This window comes from Schistocerca serialis, chromosome 5 (genome assembly GCF_023864345.2).
Source record: "Schistocerca serialis cubense isolate TAMUIC-IGC-003099 chromosome 5, iqSchSeri2.2, whole genome shotgun sequence".
Taxonomy (NCBI): domain Eukaryota; kingdom Metazoa; phylum Arthropoda; class Insecta; order Orthoptera; family Acrididae; genus Schistocerca; species Schistocerca serialis.
Window position 1 is genome coordinate 418,567,085 of NC_064642.1, and position 14,740 is coordinate 418,581,824.

Here is a 14,740-nt window from a genome sequence, read left to right on the forward strand (position 1 = left end):
TGACAAAGATTCCTTCCTTTAGCTTTGCATCGGATAAACCAGGAAACTGTCCACAAAGATATCTGAAACACTCCCCTTCATCTGGCGATGCCTTAACAAATTGTTCCATCAGCCCCAACTTTAATGTGAAGTGGTGGTAGTAACACCATTTTGGGATCCACAAGGCTTTTTCCTCAACATTTTTAACCCCTACCTGTAAGGTTTTTCTCAAGGGCCAAGCTTTTTTTATGTAGTGTTGCTTTCTGTCTCTACTGTCCCATTCACAGAGAAAGCAAGGGAACTTTGTATGGCCACTCTGTTGACTAAGCAGCATTGAAATCACTTTTAAACCACCACATAGTGTCCATTTGTGGTCTGAATAGCAGAGTTTGCTAAAAACCAGTTCCAGGTTTTCAAAACATTCTTTTAAGGGAACCGAGTGTCCAACTGGTATAGAAGCATACTTATTGCCATTGTGCAGAAGTACTGCTTTAAGGCTTCTTTCTGAATAATCAATAAAAAGTCTCTATTCATCAGGAGCATATTCTATTTTCAAAAGCGCCATAAGTCCAGGAACATCACTACAAAACACCAAGTCACCTTCTTAAGAGAAGAAAGATACAAAATTCTTTTCCCTCGATCAATACCAAGAAAAGGATGTACCCAGAGCCAACATATGTTTATCTTTCAAGCTAGATCCTAAAACCTCTGCCAATTCTTTACAAAGGTCTTGGTCTCTAACTAAATCATTCAGTTCAGACTGTGAAAATGAAATGGGATCAGTTGTGCCAGGATCATAGCAATCTCTGTCTCCTTCACTATCACCTTGCTGAGCCAATAGCTCTTGATCATCTATATCACCCAAAGAATCTAGAGGAGAGGGTATTGGTACTTCGGGTCCATGAGGAACAGAGTAAATGGCTGATTGAATGTTATGGTAAGAAATATCAATTTTGTTTTGCAAACTGAAACCTAGTACGTTGCAAGAACAAAAATAGCAGTCATCACTATGATTTTTGGGCTCCCTTCAAATCATTGGTATTCCAAAACATAAGGACTGCTTTTTACGTTGAAACGATTGCTTCAATTCTTCAACATACACTGAACAAACTTTGTGTGGGGCCCAAAGCTTGTCTTGATCGCCTAACTTTCTACCAACATAGGCGAAATACATTTTTTCAACAAAATAGGAAATGTTTCTTTGTTGCTTCTTAATGGTATAGTTACCACAAATGTAGCAGAAGCAATCTGGTGAGTTTATACATCCTCTAGCAGCCATTTTCCATAAAACAACTTCACAACACAAGAAAACAGTCACTTCTTTAAAGCATTAGAAACAACAATACGTGAACAGCACAGAGTGAAGAGGTACTGTGAACTGAAGGACAATAGCAGAAGCTCACTGCTTGGTGATGGCAGGGAAAGGGGCAGCGTGACAGACAGTTACTGACATGAAAATACTGCTGGTTTCTCCTAATTACTCTTTATTTTATGTATATCTAGAATAAAGACGGCTAAATAACAGTTTGTGGAGAACCTAAAAACCAAAATTCAAGTTCACTAGGGTACTGAAACATCGAAAACAACTAAAAGTAGGCAAGCAGTTTGTGAAATAACTGTACGTGATTGAATTTTTTCACTATTTTTCCCGAAATCAGCGTTGAAAACACTATAAAAATCATTTAATAAATTTGAAACAATTTTTATGTCGCAGACCTGTGTAAACACATGGTGAGTTGCAATACTGGAGAACTGTGCCTATTCCACTTACTTGAGGGAGTTATCCCAGATTGAGTTCCAACTTTCCAGAAACATTATTCTAAGGTAAATTTTGAAGTGTGACATGACGTTTTTATGAAATTACATGTCCCATTCCAAGGCTTCCGTGATGACGCAAGATATTCGTGTTGTTCTGTAGTAGGTAAGTGTTGGGACATCCCACAATGGGAGATATTGCAATGATATGTGCAGATGGGAGAATGTTTTGAACCCATCACATCTAAAAGGCAGGATGCTGACTGAGGGTCAGCGCCTGCTGTGTGTGCTGTAGTTTGAAAGTGTTTAGAAGCCCAGGAGAAAAAGAGAAGGCCATGACTACAGTGAATGCCATGAAAAATGACTCAAAGTGGCTTGTGTACAGAATAGTTCTGTCTTGATTGTATCCCAGCTACATCAGTTTTAAAAAGATCTGTCAATCTGCACTGTACATGACAGAACACATTAAGAAACAATGTTTTTGTAAGAGAAAGTGTTAAGTCAGAAGGTATAAATTTCAGTCATTTACATCACTCATGTAGTTTGAAGAAGAATAAATATTGAATTTAATTGATGAAAGGAGAAAATATAAAAATGCAGTAAATGAAGCAGGCAAAAAGGAATACAAACGTCTCAAAAATGAGATCGACAGGAAGTGCAAAATGGCTAAGCAGGGATCGCTAGAGGACAAATGTAAGGATGTAGAGGCTTATCTCACTAGGGGTAAGATAGATACTGCCTACAAAAAAATTAAAGAGACATTTGGTTATAAGAGAACGACTTGTATGAATATCAAGAGCTCAGATGGAAACCCAGTTCTAAGCAAAGAAGGGAAAGCAGAAAGGTGGAAGGAGTATATAGAGGGTCTATACAAGGGTGATGTGCTTGAGGACAATATTATGGAAATGGAAGAGGATGTAGATGTAGATGAAGATGAAATGGGAGATATGATACTGCGTGAAGAGTTTGACAGAGCACTGAAATACCTGAGTCGAAACAAGGCCCCCGGAGTAGACAACATTCCATTGGAACTACTGACGGCTTTGGGAGAGCCAGTCCTGACAAAACTCTACCATCTGGTGAGCAAGATGTATGAAACAGGCGAAATACCCTCAGACTTCAAGAAGAATATAATAATTCCAATCCCAAAGAAAGCAGGTGTTGACAGATGTGAAAATTACCGAACTATCAGTTTAATAAGTCACAGCTGCAAAATACTAATGCGAATTCTTTACAGACGAATGGAAAAACTGGTAGAAGCCGACCTCGGGGAAGATCAGTTTGGATTCCGTAGAAATGTTGGAACATGTGAGGCAATACTGACCCTACAACTTATCTTAGAGGAAAGATTAAGGAAAGGCAAACCTACGTTTCTAGCATTTGTAGACTTAGAGAAAGCTTTTGACAATGTTGACTGGAATACTCTCTTTCAAATTCTAAAGGTGGCAGGGGTAAAATACAGGGAGCGAAAGGCTATTTACAATTTGTACAGAAACCAGATGGCAGTTATAAGAGTCAAGGGACATGAAAGGGAAGCAGTGGTTGGGAAGGGAGTAAGACAGGGTTGTAGCCTCTCCCCGATGTTGTTCAATCTGTATAATGAGCAAGCAGTAAAGGAAACAAAAGAAAAATTCGGAGTAGGTATTAAAATCCATGGAGAAGAAATAAAAACTTTGAGGTTCGCTGATGACATTGTAATTCTGTCAGATACAGCAAAGGACTTGGAAGAGCAGTTGAATGGAATGGACAGTGTCTTGAAAGGAGGATAAAAGATGAACATCAACAGAAGCAAAAGGAGGATAATGGAATGTAGTCGAATTAAGTCGGGTGATGCTGAGGGAATCAGATTAGGAAATGAGACACTTAAAGTAGTAAAGGAGTTTTGCTATTTGGGGAGCAAAATAACTGATAATGGTCGAAGTAGAGAGGATATAAAATGTAGACTGGCAATGGCAAGGAAAGCGTTTCTGAAGAAGAGAAATTTGTTAACATCAAGTATAGATTTAAGTGTCAGGAAGTCATTTCTGAAAGTATTTGTATGGTGTGTAGCCATGTATGGAAGTGAAACATGGTCGATAAATAGTTTGGACAAGAAGAGAATAGAAGCATTCGAAATGTGGTGCTACAAAAGAATGCTGAAGATTAGATGGGTAGATCACATAACTAATGAGGAAGTATTGAATAGGATTGGGGAGAAGAGAAGTTTGTGGCACAATTTGACCAGAAGACGGGATCGGTTGGTAGGACATGTTCTGAGGCATCAAGGGATCACTAATTTAGTATTGGAGGGCAGCGTGAAGCGTAAAAATCGTAGAGGGAGACCAAGAGATGAATACACTAAGCAGATTCAGAAGGATGTAGATTGCAGTAGGTACTGGGAGATGAAGAAGCTTGCACAGGATAGAGTAGCATGGAGAGCTGCATCAAACCAGTCTCAGGACTGAAGACCACAACAACAACAACATGTAGTTTGGAAGACACTTAAAGCTCTCTTCCAGCTTCCATCCATGCACAAGGAGATGAAATCCTGTGAAGAATGCTGCAACATGGTCAGGTGGAACTAAACAGCAAGACGACCTTAGAAACATCAAGTATGACAACCGAGTGCAATTTTACTAAGCAAATCTACTGACATTGAGCATAGGAGGATTACAGACTACACATAGGAAATGTAACACTGATCATCTACACTGCTTTTCATTATAGTGACCTAGGTGAAGTACTCAATTAGCAATGCTACAGAAAGAGAGAATAAGATGATTTCGTGCACTTTTAATTAAAAACCTGAGAAAATACATTGTCACCAATGATGACCTACATCAACAACAAACACCAAAGAAGAATAAACATATGCATTGCAGTGGAATAAACTGCACTACAAGGAGAAAAGTAACTTCAAATACTATCTAAAAAAGGATTTAAGAAAACTGAATAAAAAACAGAAGTTCAAGATTATACTTTGTTGTCCATAGAAACCGAAACAACAATGGCAAATACAATCATGTTAAAATCAAATAAGACTTGGCAATACAGGAAGACTTTGTTGTTTGACTAATAAGATTTCCTGTCTTGAGTCTGAGGCCTACAACTGGCTCTGCAGTCCATGATGTTACTGCAGCAGCTGATGGTTGACCAGAATATGGCCCATCCCCACACAACGTCCGCAGCCCAGCTCATCGACACACCACAATGGTTACACACCTGTAGCTTGCTGACAACACAGCGCAGCAAGCTGTTTTATCATCCAGTGAGCTGTACTCAGTCCAGAACTGAAATTTTTTGTGCTTTGTGTTTAATCTTCCAAAGATTTGAATCGGTGTAGAGGGGTAAATACAAAGTGATGTTATTTAAATACTTTTCAATCTACATATTTATTTTTGTTCAATTTTGTATGCCTGTGGCCACACAAAGTGTGGGGGACAACGTAACAGCCTTCTCTATGAAATTGGAGATGAGGATGATCGAGATTAAAACCACTATGACAGAATCAATTTCTAGTATTGACACACAAGGTGATAAGATTTCCAGTTTAGAAAGAATAACATCAAATTTGCCTGATGAATAACAGACTGAAGTAAATCAGCAATGTGACCAAGAAATTAACAAAATGAGTGAGCAATTTGAAGAGGTACATGACAGACTTAAGACATCAAATTGTCAAATCTCAGACATTCGAGGACAGGTGGGGGTGTTGGAGCAGGGTAGAGAGTTAAATAAAATACCAATTACTCAGAAAACATTGATGAGTTTGGAGGAACAGTTCCAGGAACTAGTGAAAGAGAAAACACAAAAAAATTTGAATCTCCCAACACTATATCTAATTCTGTGGGGAATATACTGTAAAACCAAAAGGAGTATCTAAAGTTGGGGGAAGAATTAGAAAAGACCAAACTAGAACTTACCAAAACGTCAGCTACTGGTAACAGTGGGATCATAGGTGATTTATTACAAGAGCTTCAACTGGGGACTGCATTGGGTTTATCAAAAAAGTTTCCTAAATTCAAACCCGCTGGGGTAGTACATCCTACTTATTTTTTTAGGATATTTTCCAGATAATTACTTAAAACAAAGATGAGGATACGAAAAAAAAAAAAAAATTTCATTCAGTTACCTGGCAGAAGATGCTGCAGACTGGGGAACTGCCCATTTGGAGGTATTAGACTCACGGGGCAATTTTCGGGAAAAGTTTAAAAGAAAGTACTGGTCAACAAGTGCAAAGGAAGAAATGACATTAGAATTATTAGATCCAAAACATTATAATAGTTCACGGAAAAGCTACAAGAAGCATACTGAGTGGCATCTCACTAGATGTGGCATCTCACTAGATCAAAATATTTAGTCTCATAAAAGAGACCCATCTTGTACAAGTACTAGTCCATAACCTTCCATATTATGTCAGGAATAAGATCTGGTACCAAGGATGGACAAATATTAACCATTTGTTGCCTTTTGTCCAGGACCTGGACACACTGCATACATAAAGAAAGAGTTGATTGTATACAAAGAGAAAATCACAAAGTGGCACTAATGAGAAGAACTGGTAACCAAACAAACTTGAAAAGAAGAAATGAAAGCAACTTCTGTCATGTTAACAGCATAAACAGGGATAGAGGGAATTAAGAAGATGTTGTGCTAAAGAATATGCAATCCCAAGCATTTGTTCACAGTACCACAAACATTGTCAATTCTACTGTAAATAATAGGATGTCTCTTCCTAGCCAAGGCATAGTAAAGATTAATTATCCCATAATGATAACAGGTAACAGGGCACAATCTGGAACAGGGGCCAGAATCCAGGATGTAATGACGCAATCATTGGCCCATATACAGAGAAACTGATTGCTTTCACACAGGCTGTACCTATGAGGGAATGGTTACTGGAAGAAGATGAAGTAACAGAGAAAGAACAGACATAACCTATGGTTAAAGGAAATGTCTGGGGAAAGAAGGTACACATTTACATCAACTCTGCGAGTGAGATATCTTTGGTATCCCAGGATTTCTTAGAGACAATTAGAAACAAGAATCCTTGACCCATTTTAAAGATGTTCAGAGTCTGTATTGTTGGAATAACCAGGAACAAAGGAAAGTTCTTAAAGAAAAAACAGGGTTACCCCTACAAACAAATAACTTTAAGTGCATGGTAACTTTATTAGTGGCATCACATATATGTATGTGAACACTGCTAGGTACTGATTGGTCACTAACATGTGAGGGGAAGGTGCTTATGAAGGTGAAGAGAAAATAGATACCCTTTGAAGTTATGCATTCCAATGCAGAGATCTGGTGGGGATAGCGTAGGGCAGTCGGGATGTTATATGGGGAACAGGGGATGAGGTGGAAAATGAGAGAAGTAGAGGAGAGGAAAGAGAACAGTTGACGTGTTGGTTGATCACAAGGTTGTGTAGTGATGGAGTGAGAGCAGGGAAGGGGACAGGGGACAGGTAGGTGAAGCACAGCGACCAATGATGGCTGAGGCCAGGGGAGTTACAGTAATGTAGGATATATTGCACGGAGGTTTCCCACATGTGCAATTCAGGAAAGCTAGTGTTGGCAGGAAGAATGCAAATGGTGTAGGCTATGAAGCAGTCATTTAAGTGCAGAATATTGTGTTGGGCAGCATTCTCAGCAACCATGTGGTCCAGTTACCTCTTGGCCACAGTTTGTTGGTGGTCATTCATGCGGACAGAAAGCTTGTTGGCTGTCATGCCCTTGTAGAATGCAGTGTAGTGGTTGCATCTTGGCTTGTACACCACATGACTGCTTTCACAAGCAGCTTTGCCTTTGATGGTAAAGGTGATGCTTGTGACTGAACTGGTGGAGGTGGTAGTGGGAGGATGTATAGGACAGGTCTTGCGTCTAAGTCTATTACAGGAATGTGAGACACGAGGAAGGGCTTGGGAGCAGGGGTGAAGTAGGGGTGGATGAGGATATTGTGCTGGTTTGGTGGGGTGAGGAATACCACTGTGGGAGGGATGAGAAGTATAGTGGGCAAAATAGTCCTCATTTCAAGACACGATGAGAGGAAGTCAAAACCCTGATGGAGAATGTGACTGAGTTGCTCCAGTCCTGGATGGTACTGAGTCATGAGGGGAATGCTCCTTTGTGGCTGGACAGTGGAACTTTGGGTGGCAGTGGGTGACTGGAGAGATAAGGCATGGGAATCTGTTTCTGTACAAGTTTAGGATGGTAATTTTGGTCTGTGAATGCCTCAGTGAGACTGCTATATTTTGAGAAGAGCTGCTCATCACTATTAATGTGATGGTCACTGAGGGCTATGTTGTTTGGAAGGGACTTCTTGGTATGGAATACAGAGCAGCTGTTGAAGTGGTTTTGCTGGTGGTTGGTAGGTTTGATATGCACAAAAGGTATTGATGTAGCTGTCTTTGAGCCAGAGGTCAACTTCAAGGAAGGTGGCTTGTTGGGTTGAGGAGGATCAGGTGTAACAAATGGGGGAGAAGGTGTTGAGGTTCTAGAGGAATGTGGATAGTGTGTCCTTGGCCTTGATCCAGATCATGAAGATGTCGTTATGGAATCTGAACCAGATGAGAAGTATGATTTGTGGGTAGTTAAGAAGGATTCCTATAAATGGCCCATGAAAAGGTTGGCCCCATGCCATGCGGGTGCCCTTTACTGTTCCACTGCTTGTCACTACTGATTCCACTACCTTTACATTAACAACCCTAATACCCATGGCCTCACCACTACTGAACTTCACCTTTTTCAACGTCCAACAGATTCAAAACCTACAACCTCCTCCCTTGTCACTACGATCAACTATATTTTCACCCACTACATTACTTCACATTTGAAGGCATCACCTACAAACAACTCCCTGTAGCCTCAAAGATGACTACATCACAACCTCCTTCCATATCAAACCTATCAATCACAATCAATACCTCGACTTCATCAGCTGCTAACTATTCCATGCCACAAACTCTCTTCAATACAGCCTTGCCACACATGGCCATCACATCTGTAGTGACGAGCAGCCCCTGTGCAAATATACCAAGGGTCTCACTGAGCACTTCACAGACCGAAATTATGCTCTCAGCCTTTTACAGAAACAGATCTCCCATACCTTACCTCTTCAGAGCCCCATGACCTCAAGCCCCACCATCTGGCCACAAAAGACTATTCCCTTGTGAATCATTACCACCCAGAACTGGAGCAACTGAATCACATTCTCCACCAGAGTTTTGACTAACTCTCATCATGCCCTGAAATGAGGAATATTTTACCCACTATCTCCCACAAAGTAATATTCTGCTGCCCAACAAATCTACAGAATATCTTCATCCATCCCTATGCCACCCATGTTCCCAAGCTCTTGCCCCCATGCCTCATATCCCTGCAGTAGACTTAGATGCAAAATCTGTCCCATACAACCTCTCACTGCCACTTACTCTAGTGAGGTCGCAAGCATCAGTCCCTTATGATCAAAGGCATGGCCACCTGTGAAAGCAGTTATGACATCTACAAGCACAGATTGAACCACTGCGCTGCATTCTACGTGGGCATGACAACCCACAAGCTGTCTGTCTGCATGAACGACCACCAACAAACTGTAATCAATACACAATTGGATCACCCAGTTGCTGAGCACACTGCCCAACACAACATTCTTCACTTAAATAACTGCTTCACAGTCTGCACCATCTGGATCTCTCCCAGCAACACCAGCTTTTCTGAACTGTGCAAGTGGGAAATCTCCCTGCTATATCTCCTATGTTCCCATAACACTCCTGGCCTCAACCTTCCTTAGTCACTTCCTTCACCTACCTATCCCCTTCCCTGCTCTCACTCGAGCACTATACAGCCTTCTGTTCCACCAACACATCCACTAGTCTCGTTCCCCTCCTTTACTTCCTCCTTTTCTGCCCCCTGTGTAACCTCCTCACTGTGTCTAGCTGCCCTAGCCTCTCCCTATCTCGTACCTATATGCACCCACAAGCAGTACTTTGCAGTCCCCCACCCCTACCCAGATATTCATTTGTATCTCTGTCCCAGCCTCCTTCATACCCCACTACCCATACTGCTTCTTCCATCACACACAGTTGCTTGCAGTCCAGCCTTGGTGGCCTGAGACAGTGGTCATGTATTTTTGAGTTATGATTGGGTTGTCTGCTTTAGGAGAAGGCCTTTTGGCCAAAAGCTCACTTATTTAGCATTTTTTTTATTGTGCCCGTTTTGACTCAACATCTCCACCATCATATGGTGAATAGCAATCTATCCTCCTAATCATATTATGAATAAATTCTCTTATTTTAAGAATCTAAGTAGTAAAGTGAGAAAGATATTGAGAACCCATGAAGAATGTCAAGGGGTTAAAGAGGATAACATTAATGTGCCATATAAACTGATAAATAATATCAACAGCTCTATATGATCTAACTGCAGCAGATTGTTACGGCCAGATGCCTAAATGTCAAACTTTATCCAACTAAACAAGCAAATAAGGGTTCTGTAATAAACTATTTAAGGGTATACTTCATAGATATATGGTAACACCAGCAGTTATTAACGGCTAATGGGTCACAGTTCACATATAATAGTTTCCAGGAATTTCTTGCATGGAAATGGGAATTGAATGCTTGTGAGTCAGTAATGAAGGAAATTGGTTGTTTGTGTAGAACATATTGCTCTGAGGAATGTATCATATGGGCTCAGTTGATTACAGTGTTTCAAGTGATCATAAACAAACTACTGCGTATGTGTACAGTACTACCTCCAGTTGAAGTTATGAATAAAAATTTTATTGGGGAATCCCTACTAAAATGATTTAAATGGCCACCTACAAGTAGAGGAACTACAGAAAATAGTGGGTAAAAGTATACACAAGCAAATGAAAATCAGAGGGAAGAGATATTTGATTGTACCATGAGTACCGTTTTATTTATTTTTGATTCACTTTTGTTTTAAGTGAAAATTTTGTGTGAAAAATAAAACGTTTTGGCTATGTGTTTTATGTTATTCAATAGAAAAGTATGTTTTCTACAGAATTGTGCTTTTAGTCTTTTTATGCTGGTATACATTCTGTTGTTTTCAGGTAATTGAAATGGAATGTAAAGTTGACACAAAAGAGCATTTTCGAACCTACTGCTTTTTAGCCACAGAAGCTGTTCGAGAAGTTTGAAAAGTATATGGTGAAGGAGAGATGCCCCTTTGGTTGGTTTAAGAGATTCAACGACAGCAATTAGACCTCAAAGACATGCATGATCTTTCATGAATTGGTTGATCAGAACCAAACACTGAATGCACAACTTTATGTCCAACAAATGCAATGACTTGACAACATTATCCAGCAACAAAATCCTGATAGGCAACATGGCATTCCTCTGTAACATAACCCTCACACTGCTATGGAAGCCATTCAAACACTTGGCTCAGAAGTGCTGCCACATCATTTGGATTCTCCTGACTTGGCGCTTTCCGATTTCCATTTGTTCAGTGCCTGTCAAATGAACTGCATGGCATTTCACTCTGTAACAACGCGGAATTCCAAGGTTTGACAGGAAGGTTTCTTCAAGTGGAACCCAGGTGATTTCTACTATTGAGGCATCAAACAGCTTGTTGAATGTTAGGGCCAAGTTGTAAAGAACACCAGAGACTACATTATTCATTGAGTTGTTCATTTCTTGTTTATTTTTGTGGAAACCTGCCCCTTAAAAAAAACACCAGAACTTACAGGCCAACCTAATACAATCAGAGTGCAAATATGCCCATGTTCCATGTTGATAAGCTAGTATTGATTAAGTATTATCACTGCAGTTCAAATATAAAGAAACAGACTTAGCAATTTTTTTTCAAGACATCATCATCATCATCTTGGACAGTTTCCAGAGGCTGGAAACTGTCCAAGATGATCATAATGATGATGACATGGTGAACCACTTAAAATAGTGGGTATTTAACATTCAAAGGCATTATTTTTAGTAGACATTAAAATGGGGAAGGAAAAGGTTTATACAATATCAATATAGTAAAGAAAAGAAAGTCCACAGGACAACCTGCACTCTAAGTCGGTACTCTGGGTTAACATCAGGACTGTCGATAGTTTTAAAAATGTCAGGAACCCAAAAAAACAATATTTAAGAAAAAAATCATTATCAGCCCTCGATATATAAAAAAAAATTATTGATATATAGACGGAAAAAATGTCGACATACCAGCCAAAGAAAATATCAGCTGCACATTGTAAATACACTGCCAGTTTTAGACCTGTAAATTTTAGTATTGATTCATAATTATATATTCTATATATCAACAGTTTCTGCTTATCCACCTTGGAGCAAAAACTGAACGGAAAATGATGCATGTTCACATTTGGCGATAATCAATTTGCTAACAATGTTAATTGCAGACAAGTGGCACAATAAAAGGTGACTGATGGGCCCATCATTCGGTTTCGTCACATATCAGATCTGCCTGGAACACTTCAGGTTGACTTCCCTGTTTTTTCATTTCTGTGAACACCAGCAACCCAGCAACTGTAGTGTCAAAATTATGTGGTGATATTAAAAGTTGCAGTTTTTGGAACGAAATTTTCACTACGCAGCAGAGTGTGTACTGATATGAAACTTCCCGGCATATTTAAAACTGTGTGCCGGACCAAGACTGGCACTCGGGACCTTTGCCTTTTGCACTCCTGGAGTGTTAGTTCTGTAAGGCCTGCAGGAGAGCTTCTGTGAAGTTTGGAAGGTAGGAGACAAGGTACTGGCTGATTTAAAGCTGTCAGGAAGGGTCATGAGACATGCTTGGATAGCTCAGATGGAAGAGCAATTTCCCATGAAAGGCAAAGTCCCGAGTTTGAGTCTGAGTCCAGCACACAGTTTTAATCTGCCAGGAAGTATTGTAGCAGTTTCTGCTGGTAGCACACATGCCTCCACCCACCGCAAAGAAAATCTTGTCATTTAGATTTATGTTCATCCGTTTCAGCAACTGTTTTTGAAGAATGCTGATGTGAAGAAATAGTGCACTAATTGCATGAAAAATTGTTTTTTAACGCAACTGTTGTGCTATTTCCTCTCATTGGATATCTTGTTATTCCATCCACACTGCCAACCCCCCCCCCCCCCCCCCCCCCTCCCCCCGTGCAAACTGACTTCTTCTTTGTGCCATCTATATTTGCTTCACACAGTCAAAGAGAAAGACTGGATGTGATGAAAGCTCAAAAAGTAGTAAGACTCCTTCACACAGTTAAAGTAAAATTATGTTTTCTACAATTTCGAAAGAGCAACTTCAAATATTTATCAAAAATTGCGACAAAAATACAGCATATAATAAAAATACTGGTGCTCAATATTGCCACTTTGATACTGATATATTGGTGAAAAAAATATTGATATTTTATCAACTACCCTAGTTAATGCCTGTCGGGTTTAATGAACTAATTGTTTCAGTATTTCTTGTTTAGTTTTCCTTGAAACTATTTCTCCTTTTTTGCTAATCTGTTGTCTTTCAACTGTAGAGCCCATTTACTCTACTTTGAAATGAAGCAACATGGCACAGTTAGGACAAAGCAAGTCCTTAGTCTTTTGTAACAACTAAACAGTGATGCTTATGCTTGCACAACAGCAATAAAATACAGCAATTTATATGTACAAACTTTATTTGTGTGTTGAAAATATGCCATCGAGTGTATGGTACATGCAATTTTCTACCTTTTCATTCCTCTTTCCTCTTATACCTTCTATAGGAGATGTGTTACGTACAATAAGTCACCAGGTACAAAGGTACTTATGACAGAGATGAAATACTTTAAGTCACCATGTACATACACACTTACGCAAAAAGTGAAAATACTATGACTAAGTGCCAAAGACGTAAAGACTGATGGCTAAGCGCGCGCGCGCACACACACACACACACACACACCACCACCACCACCACCACCACCACCACCAAGTGTTGTTGTTCTTGTTACTCAACGACTACTGGCTACTCATTGTTCAAATCAGTTCTCAGACCCTGTACAAATAAAAGCAGACAAGTCTGGTCTGTAATATATGTTAACATTCTTCATCCTCCAGCATTCTTAATGAACCTGGAGTCCCAGGGAGGGGAGGGAACAAGGGGAGGGTCGGGAAGGGAGAGTGGGATGAGACTCTGTCTTTGGGATCTGTGTTCTTTACTTCTTCGATCCTAACACACTTATCCCTACTTTTAATTTCTTTCTTCTTCACTGGAGTACCAGTCCTATCTTCCCTCTTTTCAAGTTCATGTGTTTCTATGGCAGAAACCCTTCTTTTATCCATGCCACTTTGTAGTAATTACAATCTTTTCACATGAAAGCTAAGAGATAATGCACATAAGAAATGGTAACACATGTAAAACAAAGTAATACAGTCAGTACATGTATTACTGCAAGGACAATTTTCTGGACATGTTAGCAACATCAAATAGAAGAAGGGAAAGCACTCACTAAACAGGGTTGTGAAGTGCTAACATGTAAGCGAGAAGAAATAACTTAGCACTTCAATTGTTTAGTCACTGAAGGAGTGAAATCAGGCAAAGAGTATTGTTACCTCTGACAAGAGCACACTTATGAATATACGGTGCAGTTACACAAGAAAGAAAAACCAATAGTTAGCAAGATACAAGGTCAATAACTGAAAAGTGAAATATTGATCATTTTACTACAATTTACTCAAATAGATGTGTTATGTAATTAGCGTGATAAGGAGGAAAGTAGAATGTATAGTTGTTCCCAGAGGAACTCTTGTTGGAAGTACTTACACAATGTGAAGAGATGAGAGCTTAAGACAAGCAATAACTTCATATTCGTATGCTCCTAAAGAGTTTTGAAAACAGATAATATGTTCGTGCTAGGGGAGTTTGAACTATCTAGCATGAGCACACAATATTTTATGCTAGCAAATAGGACTGTAGATTTTACAGACGTTAGCACACTCTACTACTAAAATGATCAATGGTCTGAATTACAGTAATAAAAGTAACAAGTATGTGTAATAGTAGCACTGAGATACCAAACAAAAAAGTA

The 14,740-nt window shown here is 39.6% G+C and overlaps 1 protein-coding gene across 1 annotated transcript in view; it reads right to left on the bottom strand.

Annotated features, from left to right (window-relative positions):
* Positions 1-14,740, bottom strand: part of LOC126481445 (serine/threonine-protein kinase Genghis Khan) — a 382,862-nt gene that overhangs the window by 111,521 nt on the left and 256,601 nt on the right. The window lies entirely within an intron of this gene.